Genomic DNA, 11,055 nt, shown 5'->3' with positions numbered 1-11,055 from the left:
AGGGATGCCAACAAAGGAAATATATCTCAAATCGCATATTTCAAGAACAACATGGTCAATGCTTTCATAACAACCCCTGCAAAATCTACTAAGGCTATTTTCGTTTTCTTTTCGAGATTCAACAAAAGGAATATAAAAATTATTAGATGAATTTATTAGAGTGGGTTGAATTTAGATAATCTAAATCCACCACATCTTTTGAAAATTATGCATATCCCTAGTCAATGGGAATTGTATTTTAAGAAACAAGAAGAGTTGAAGAAAATTGGGAGTCTTCTTCAATCTAGTAGATTAGTAACAAAATTATTTTTTGGGGAAAGTAAGTGAAAAAATTAAATTGGAGGAAATGAAATAGCAAGGGGGTTTAAAAAGGAACTCTTCTTGTGGGTTATTAGCTTCAATAATAAAGTGGAAGCCTAAATCTTTTTGGAGAAGTTTGTTCAAATCAATGTAAAAATTTGTAATTTCCTGTATTATTGTGAATTACACAATTTTATCATTCTTGCTTTCATGTCACATTGTTTTCATGGTTTATTTAAATTCTCCAATTTGGTCATATATTAGATACAAGAATACATTTGTTGGATTTTTGTAGAAAATATCGGAGTTTTGTAGCTGCTAATGAATTCAGATTGAAATCAGAAGACACAAAACTTCATCTATTGAGATTGCAACAAGATGATGGAGCTTAGTGAAAAGAGTCGCCTTCACTAAGTGGGCCCGCAGGCAAATTATGGCGCAAGTTCTATTTTTGGATCCCAGCAGGGATGATCACAGCAGTAGTGACCACAACAGGGATGATCACAGCAAGAGTGACCACAACAGGACTGATCACAGTAGGAGTGACCTCAGCAGGAGTGATCACAGCAGGATTGATCAAAGTCTATTTTTAGACTGGCTGTCCAAAATAGAAAAGTCAATATTATTGTCTCATAATGATATTTGGACTATAAACTTGATCTTATTCTCTTGGAGCACTTCAGTTTGAGCTACAGATGTGGCCCATGCAGCTGTCAGAAGGAAGTACACTTTTCTTATGAGTCAGTTGAGTTGTTGCATGCATGACTTCAGTTAGAACTCAATTAGTTGAGTTTGGTGGAGTTGATTGTGGAGTTGTGTTTAGTTTGACTTGGTTAAACTAGTTGTAGTTAGTCTAACTGCAAATAGACTAATGATAAGTTGTTAAACTAATTATTAACTCATAATGCAACTATAGAATACATCAGTTAACTCAATTGCATGTCAGTGCATGTTCAGTTCAGCAGGGACAGGTGTTAGAGAATCAGATTGCTATCAGTTGTGACTAAAGTTGTGCATCAGATCTTGCACAATCAAGGGATTGAGTATGCCAATGAGTTTGCTCATGTATTTGCCCAATATTATAGCCTCTTCTCACGTCTAACACAGTGTGAGTGATTCTTTGGAGGTGAAATACGAGTTTGGTAAACCATTTTCATTCATTCTTGAGCAGGTATTGAGCAGTGGAGGCAGGCAAGCAGTGGAATAGATTTGGAGATCAGATCTTAGCTGTATTGTGTGTAACAGGTGGAGCTGGTATTGGATTGCTTGTGATAAGCATTGTACTTTGTAATGTTACATGGTCTCAATCATTAATATACATATAGTTGGGGTTTTTAGCGAGATGTTGTCCCCGGGTTACATACTGTGTTAATGTGTGAATGCTCTTGATGTTTTATTGTTATTGATGCTGCTATATTGATGATCAACGTAGAGGAGCTTATGTATTGTCTAAGTATTCCGCAATAGTACATGATCAGGATAATCTCCATTGAATATGTGTTAAATTATTCAAAATTTCTACATCATCTACTCAATATGCAGAAGGAAAAACATACAATAGAAACACATTCAACATTCAATCACATGAACACAGTTTTTACTAGGGAACCCAACAGGGAAAAACCCTCCTCTGTTTGTATTATATCAGATGAGAACAATGATCTATTACAAATAAAGTTTCAATGCTTGAAGCTCCCTTTGTTTGCAATATTGATCTCTCTTATGAGTCTGCTTTTCCCAATACTTAGAAAAACTAGGCCTTCCCACTTCCTCCTATTTCCTTTCGTAATTCAACTCCTAAAGAATAGGGAAAGCTCCTATTTTCATGTGCATTTCCCAAGGGAAATATCTCACCTACATAAAACAAACTGTGTACACTCACTAGTATACAATAATGATTACAATATGCCTTTTTGATCCAAGTGGATATTGTTGGCCACCCGCCTATTCCACCTAGACCTCTAGTTGGTTTCATTTGTTTCCTTGTTTATTTCAACATTTACTATTTTTAGTAGTTTTTCAGGTCCTGAACTTTCGGAGCAGTTTTGACCCCCTAAACAGTGTTTTTTGAGGTCTATTGTAAGCCCATAGTGGGTCTATTGCAAATCCTGTAGTACTCAAAGAGACTTTTCCAACAAGGTATCGTGTGGACCAAATGAAGATAATATGACCAAGTTATGACCCTGAGAAGTTGGCTGCCCAACTAACCTCAACTGGTCCCACAAACTCTTGGTGTTAGATCTCCTAGGGTTAGGATTTTGGTTGTTTAGGGTTTTCTCTTTTTTATTCAATATTTAATAGTCCCTTGAGCCCCATTGTGACATAGTTCAGAGGCATGTAGCCACCACATCTCTCCTGAGAGATAAGATACCATCATTCGAGTTAGTTTATTTCCATTATGTTTGTAAGCATAGTTCAATATTTTTCTATTAATGAAATGAAGTGTTATTTTTTTTGCATCTCTATATTTATGGTTATATATGTAATTTTTTGTGTTCATGTTAAAACTCAGATCAGTGGTATCAGAGTAATCTTCTTTTTCTCTGTTTTTCTTTGCATGTCCCCAACGAGGTAAGGGTATAAGGAGTTAGGGCTCGATTTGGTTGAACTGTTGCAAGACCATCCTCGCAAACCCCAACAACCTCTCATGGTGGAAGAAAAGAAAGACAATGGAGAAGGAGATCCTTTCAAAATGTTTCTCTAGGAAGCCGTCGAGTGATAGAGGAACGTGATGGTGGATAACTTTGCCCATATCTGATGACATAGATTCTCATTGATGTCAATATGGCAATATTCGAGGAGCCAGAGGAGCCACATTGGAGCAAGAGGAGCCAGGAGGAGCAAATAAAGCCATCAGAGGAGCAAACAGAGCTATTGGGAAAATTTATTTAATTCCAAGGTCTTTCATTTCAACTGGGTCTTTGTCTAAACTGACATGCATAAGTTATCGATGAGAGAATCTTCAGTTATCTGGAGTACACTAGTTTGATGCATGCATGCATTAACTAACTGAACTCACAATTAGTTCCTCAAATTGTTTGGAACTAATTTAACTAGAGTTAACTCAGTTAACTGAGCTAACTAATTACAACTCAAATACAACTCATCCTTATCTCCTTAATTAAGGGATAACTTCCTTAATTTAAGGGATAATTGTTGCATGACTTCACAAAGACTTCTAGCTTGAATTTCTCCAACTAATTAACTCAAGATGAATTAATTAATTATTTTTCAAGCAGTTGGTGAGACTAAATTCAAATTTTAATTCTCAATTTTAATTCAAGGACAAATTAAAATTCGAATATTCTTGTTGCAACATTTCAACACTCCCTCTCAACAATAAAGGGATTATCTGCCACCCCGATCCTGTCTCTATGGAACTCGAATTTACACTTTGACAGTGCCTTAGTCAATATGTCAACATCTTGCTCCTCGGTCGAAATATACTGCAACAACATGATCCTCTTCACCACACAGTCTCTGAGATGATGATACCGGATGTCGATGTGCTTGGATCGATCATGAAATACTGGATTCTCAGAGAGTTTGATACAACTATGATTAACACAATAGATCACAATTGGATCCATCCTCTGATCAAACAAATCAACTAGAATTTTCCGCATCCAGATGGCCTCGCATGCTGCCTGACTTGCAGCCATGTATTCACCCTCTACTGAGATGAGTGCAACCAACCTCTGTTTCTTGATGTACCAAGAAACTGCAGCTGACCCAAGGTTGAAAATTCCTCCTAATGTGCTCTTCCGATCTGATGGAATCCCTGCCCAATCTGCATCAGTGAAGCCCTATAGCTTCACTCTCTCTATCCATCTGTACCATAATCCATACTGAGATGTTCCTCTGAGGTATCTCAAAACATGCTTAGCTACCTTCCAAAACATCTCGGTAGGCTGAACCAGTGCTTGACTTAGTTGGTTCACAACATAGCACACATCTTGTCATGTGTTCACTAAATACATTAGTGAACCCACAAGCTGCCGATACACAGTAGCCTCTACTACTTCTCTTGAAGTAGCATCCTCCTTCCTCCAATTACCTACAAGAGGAGTCTGCATGGGCTTGCACTTCTCCATGTGGAATCTCTTGAGTATCTCATTGGCATACTTGTCTTGAGACACAAACACTTCCCCATCCTTCTGCAACACTTACATGCCAAGAAAGTAGTGCATGAGACCCATGTCTTTCATCTCGAATTCTCTTGCAAGGTCCTCCTTACAAGACATGAACTGATCATCACCTGTTAATATGAGATCATCAACATAAAGAACAATGATCAATGGCTTATCTTTCACAATGATGTGATATAGGTTCGCATCAGCTTCACTCTTTGTGAAGCCCAACCCGGTGAAGTAGTTGTCCATCCTGGTGTACCAAGCACGAGGTGCTTGCTTAAGCCCGTACAAATCTCTCTTGAGTCAGCACACATGCGACTCATGATTGAAGGTCTCAAAACCTTCCGGCTGCTCTATGTACACCTTTTCCTCAATCTTGGCATTAAGGAATGCAGTCTTCACATCCATCTGATGGATCTTCCGACCCATCTGTGCTGATAGTGCCAACATCGATCTGATAGATGAGTACCTTTCGACAGAGGCAAAAGTCTCATCATAGTCGATCCCCTCGACCTGTGAAAAGCCATGGGCAACAAATATTGCCTTATGCTTTTCCACACTACCATCAACAGCTTGTTTTACCTTGTAAAGCCAACGGGAACTCACAACTGACTTGTTCTCTGGTCTTGGAACCACATCCCAAACACGGTTCTGAACTATGGAGTCATACTCCTCCACAATAGCATCAACCCAAATCGGCTGTTGCACTGCTTCCTCAAAGGAAGATGGCTCAGTCTAAATACATTCCCCAACAAGGCCCATGTATCCAGTGTACCTCTCAGGTGACCTCCTCTATCTACGCTGAGAAGACGGTTCTCCCACATTCTCTTTCGCATCCAACAACAATCTATTAGCTTCTCTTGTGTGCTTTTGTCCCTCTTTGGAAGACTCTACTTGAGTGGAAGTCTCCACTCTTGGAACCTCTACATGTGGCTGCTCCGCATTAGTCAAAGGCTCCTCCTACTTAGGAACCAATAGTTCCTCCACAGCCTGTAGTTGGAGCTCCCTCTCAAAGGAAACTCATATGGCCTTCTGCTCATCAAACTTGAGATCTCTGCGAACCACTGTCCTCCGACTGGTAGGCAAGTACACCCGATAGTTGTGGGGTGTATCAGTGTACCCCACAAGTATCCCCAACTCTGCTGTCGACTCAAGCTTCTTCCGGGCATCCTTGGTCACATGGCAATATACCGATGAGCCAAAGATCCTGAAGTGACCCACATCTGGTCTCTTCCTAGAGAAATCTTCCTCTGGTGTCTTCATCCCAAGTATGTGATGCAGGCTTCCATTCTATAAATAGACTGTTGTGTTGCATGCCTCAGCTCACAAAAGAAGTGGTAGGCCTTGGTCATGCAACATCGCCCGTGCTACCCCTACAATCATTCTGTTCTTCCTCTCGGCCACCCTATTCTGCTGTGGGTTATGAGGTGCCGTCAACTCCCGTTTAATTCCTTCTGCTGCACAGAAGTCCTTAAACTCTTGAGAGGCATACTCTCCACCATTGTCGCTTCTTAAGGCCTTGATCTTCTTCCCTGACTCTTTCTCAACCAAAGCTTTGAATTCACAAAAAGTTTGAGAAGGTTTGGCCCTTCTTCTACATGAAAGAAATCCAGCATTTACGAGAAAAATCATCAATGAAAATCACATAATACCTTTGCTTTGCGGTGGATGCTGTCAAGAATGGTCCACACAAATCAGTTTGAACTCGCTCTAAGATCGCTTCAGCTCAACTATCTCGATCATGAAAGGAAGACTTGGCGTACTTTCCCAAGGTACAACCTTTGCATGTGTCCACTTGCTCAAGTTTACCTTTGGGAAGTCCGGTAGAGATCTGCTGCATTATCTTCAAGGCCCCATGATGCAAGTGGCCCAACCGCCTATGCCATAACTCGCCAATGTCTTGGCTTTGCACCAATTCTGCTTTCAAACTCAATGCAACACAATCATCTATCTCTAGTTTATAGATATTCTTCACTCAAATCCCAATCCTCTTGGTCTGACCCGTGGCTATGTGTCTCAGGAACGCCTTTCCTTTACTGAAGACAACATCGTAGCCTTTGTCCTCCAACATCGCGACTGATACCAAGTTCTTCTTCGGTCTAGGCATATACTTCACATCTGTCAAGGTGAGGGGAGATCCATGCTCCCTCTAAAAAGCAACTGTGCCCACTCCTGAAACACTGTACTTTCTATCATCACCCATATCTGTGCGCATCTTGAGGTCTTTCTCCTCCAAGGTACTGAATAAACTTTTATTGCCAGTCATGTGGAATGAGGCTCAACTGTCAAGATACCAAACACAACCCACCATTGATGAAACCATGCATGCGATGAGGGTAAAATCCAATTCGAACTGAGAGGCTAATGCCTCACATTTTGATCCTTTCGAGGATCCCATCTTGGATTTCTTCAATGGGCAATTAGTTGCATAATGGCCCATCTCATGACAATTAAAGCATCTCACTTTAGATTTGTCAATCTTCTTCCCTCCATGAGAATAATTACATTTTGGAATGGGAAGCCTTCCCTTTCCCTTTCCTTGCCTTACTTGCTAAGGCTAGATTTTCTCCATCATCATTCTTTGATGAAGAACCATCTCGAGTGCTTCTCCTGATCTCTTCTTGCATGAGATCCGACCACAGTCGTTCCCAATCTAGTAGTTTATCTCTTCCATTCACAGAGTCTTGGTAGCTATTCCAGCTCTTTGGAAGACCGAGGAGAGCAAGACTCACTGTATCATCATCGGTTGTAGTTATTCCTACACTATCAAGCTCATCTCTACAGGTGGTGAGCTTGTTCAGATATGTAGAAATAGTATCACCCTTCTCCATCTTGATTTTCCGAAGCTTATCCTTGAGCGCCAGTTTCCTTTGGTCGCTACAGTTCTGATAGAGGTCCTTCAATGTCTTCCACATTGAAAACAGAGTTTCCTTCCCATGGAGACTTGAGACAATATGGTCTCGAACTCCCTCCAAAAGAATCTGTCTCGCCTTCGCCACACACTTCTTCTATTCAGCCAATTCTTGTGCATTAGCTGCAGCTAGCATGGGGGTTTCTTGATCAATGAAATCCTTCAAACCATTGTCTTCTAATACCGCTTCCATGCGATCTTTCCATGCTATGTAATTCGAGCTTCCATCTAGAGCATACTTGAGTCTCAAGCCATTGAACATCATTGGTGAACTTTGAAGTATGATAAGAATTCGATTTTGCACCTGCAACCAAGAACTTCAAACTTCGAATTTCCCTTCTCAGTATACTATTCATAGCTTCGATCACCTTTACTCTGATACCATGTAGAAATTCTAACTGTAGATTAACTTGATTATGCAATATAACTAAAGCAAAATACTTAATCTACTTCTACAATTAAACTTGCGGAAGCTTAATAGATTTGAGCAAGATTAAGCGGAACACATATAACAGAGAAGAAGAATCAATACACATGAAACACAGAAGAATACTTTGGGAAAAGCCTCAGCTAAAAACCCCACTATCTGTATTATCATACAAGTGGAAATATATTAGGATTACACACAACTTTAGCTCTCACAGCTATCCAACTCTCAGTACAATCCCTCACACTGCTCATAGATAGAATAGACTGCTCATATGCCTTCTCCTCTGCCCTCCAAGCCTCCTATTTCCTTCTGTTGTTTTCCCTGGGTGATCTAGTTGTAACCTTGTGTGACACTGATCTCACACACTGCTCCAACCATCGTAGAACTGCGCAAATCTCAAGGAATGAATTCCTTCTGCATGCAAGATATTTTCTTATTGGAAAATTATTGCAACTGATAGTACACTGTCCCCTGCCTTTAATCTCAAATTGGTCTTTTTCTGAACTGATATGCATGAGTTATCGACGAGAGAATCTTCAGTTATCTGGAGTACACTAGTTTGATGCATGCATGCATTAACTAACTAAACTCACAATTAGTTCCTCAAACTGTTTGGAACTAATTTAACTGGACTTAACTCAGTTAACTGAGCTAACTAATTACAACTCAAATACAACTCATCCTTATCTCCTTAATTAAGGGATAACTTCCTTAATTTAAGGGATAACTGTTGCATGACTTCACAAAGACTTCTAGCTTGAATTTCTCCAACTAATTAACTTAAGATGAATTAATTAATTATTTTTCAAGCAACTGGTGACACTAAATTTGAATTTTAATTCTCAATTTTAATTCAAGGACAAATTAAAATTGGAATATTCTTGTTGCCACATTTCAATAAGGTGTTGGCTCAGTGGGCAAAGCGCAGTGGCTGGCCGACTCACAGTAGAATGGATTAACTATGACTTTTAAATTAGTTCATGGGACCCAAGTTCGACTCTGAAAGGAGGATTTGTTCTTGGCTCAAAGTCTGGTTGGGCACTGAGATATTTTCTCTCCTATTGGAATGTGGTCTCAAGGTGGACTGCGCTCTCTGCGTTGAGAAGGTAACCCCACCATATTGTCTATATTTTCCTGGTTGGTCTGGCATCCGTTTTGAGAGTCAACTCTAGGAGTATTCCAAAGGGGATTTCATGGAGTGGAAAAGGGATCAATTGGGTGTTTCTGACGACCTCCTCCAAGGGAAGTTATGGGATATGAGACTAGGGGTGTTAATTGATCACGCTCTGGTTGTTGCTATTGACTCTAGTGTGTGTCTATGCATGCTTGGTTTTCGAATTTGCCCTTGTTTTGGTTAAGCATTTGTGACCACCCTCGTGTGTAGCTTGAATCAGTGATCGCTCATTCCTACCTTATGCCCTTTGTGCGTCTCTAGGTTGTTGTTGTTTGGGAGACAATGTTTTGTGGGTAGGCTCTCTCACCACTTGGGTGTAAGAAATTAGCAATTGGGAGATTATGGGCTTCTTTGGTGCCTTTCTTCCTAGCAATTGCCCTGTTTGGGGGAATTCTTTCTTTGTTTATCCAAGAACCTCTCCCCAACGGGTGTTTAACACCTTAAGGAAAGGAAAGTTTCCTTATGCTTCTAGTTGTTGTTCCTACTTTTTTCCAGCCAGGAAATTTGGGGACCATTCGCAATTCCCTTTTGACATTCTTCTAGATTCGAGGGCAATGTTGCGTGTTAGGCCCCTATACTACTAGTGTAACCCCTTATTGTTATTAGCACAACCCACTTATTATATTGATGTACCCATGTAGTGCCCATATTGTTATTAATGTGCCCCATAGAAGCCCACTTTTGTTATTATTATGCCCTTACATTATTATTGTTATGTCGGCTCTGATTATGTTATGACCCCTTAGACTCCTATATATAGAAAGGAGGTCTTTTCATTTGTATCATCGAAGAATTGTTCATTTATGTAATGTAAAGGAGGTTGCCCCCTCGAAGAGGCTGAATTCTAAGGTGTTGATCTATCTTTTCTATCTTTTCTTGAGCTGGTTTCATAACATTTGGTATCAGAGCTTTGGATTCTAGGGTTTCGCTGCTCCAAACAGGTCATCGTGGCATTTTTGCTATAACTTTTTTTCTGTGACGTTTCAGAACTCGAAAAAAAAAAACCCATTTGAGAAGAAATCGCGCTGAACCTTGGGTCCGAATTTCAGAGCGTTTCGCTCGATATTTTCGGAGATATGATCTGAGGAAGTTGGTCTTTTTGCAAACTCCTGAATTACATTCAAAACAGGTGACCTGGGGAAAATCGTCATAACTTTCTCTCTGAGGATTGGATTGAAATTTCGTAAGAAGGTACAGAAAGATGACAGACTGTAGTTTTTTTTTATATCTTTTTCAGATCCAAAGGTCAAAACAGTGACACGTGGCACTTCATACAAGTTCGCTCTTCTAGAAAGGTCTATAATCAGGTCATCTTGGGAGATTGTGCATAACTCTTTCTTAGAGAATTCAATTTGGATCAGACTGGTGGCATTGGAAAGAGGACATAGAGGGCTACTACAGGTCACAATTTCAGAACTTAAAGATCTGAAAGTATAGAGTTATAGTCATTTCAAAGTCGAGCTCCTAAAATCAAGAAAAAACGAGATGAGGAAGTTTGATGGCAAGGATCCGGTAAATTGGATACTTAGGGGCATGTTAGGCCCCTATACTACTAGTGTAACCCCTTATTGTTATTAGTACAACCCACTTATTATATTGATGTACCCATGTAGTGCCCATATTGTTAGTAATGTGCCCCATAGAAGCCCACTGTTGTTATTATTATGCCCTTACATTATTATTGTTATGTCGGCTCTGATTATGTTATGACCCCTTAGACTCCTATATATAGAAAGGAGGTCTTTTCATTTGTATCATCAAAGAATTGTTCATTTATGTAATGTAAAGGAGGTTGCCCCCTCGAAGAGGCTGAATTCTAAGGCGTTGATCTATCTTTTCTTGAGCTGGTTTCATAACATTGCGTCATCGAGGGAGGCCACGCTGTGGGGGTGGCCATCATTTCAATGCAAGTCGTCCAACCAACAACGAAAGATCTTCCTTTGGCAATTTTGTAGGTATGGAACGTGAAGGCGAGGTGGCTCACACTTTGAAACATTCTCTAGGTCGAGTAGTTGCACCAACGTCCTTGGACCCCATAGCGGAGCAACTAAGAGGCATTCAGGCCAACATGAATATCATTCGTGATCACAGGTATGAGGATCATAAT

Source organism: Pinus tabuliformis, chromosome J (assembly GCF_031772625.1).
Source record: "Pinus tabuliformis cultivar Carrire ecotype Pingquan chromosome J, CPIR1, whole genome shotgun sequence".
Lineage (NCBI taxonomy): Eukaryota > Viridiplantae > Streptophyta > Pinopsida > Pinales > Pinaceae > Pinus > Pinus tabuliformis.
The sequence above is the reverse complement of the archived record's forward strand: the minus strand, read 5'-3'. Positions refer to the sequence as shown.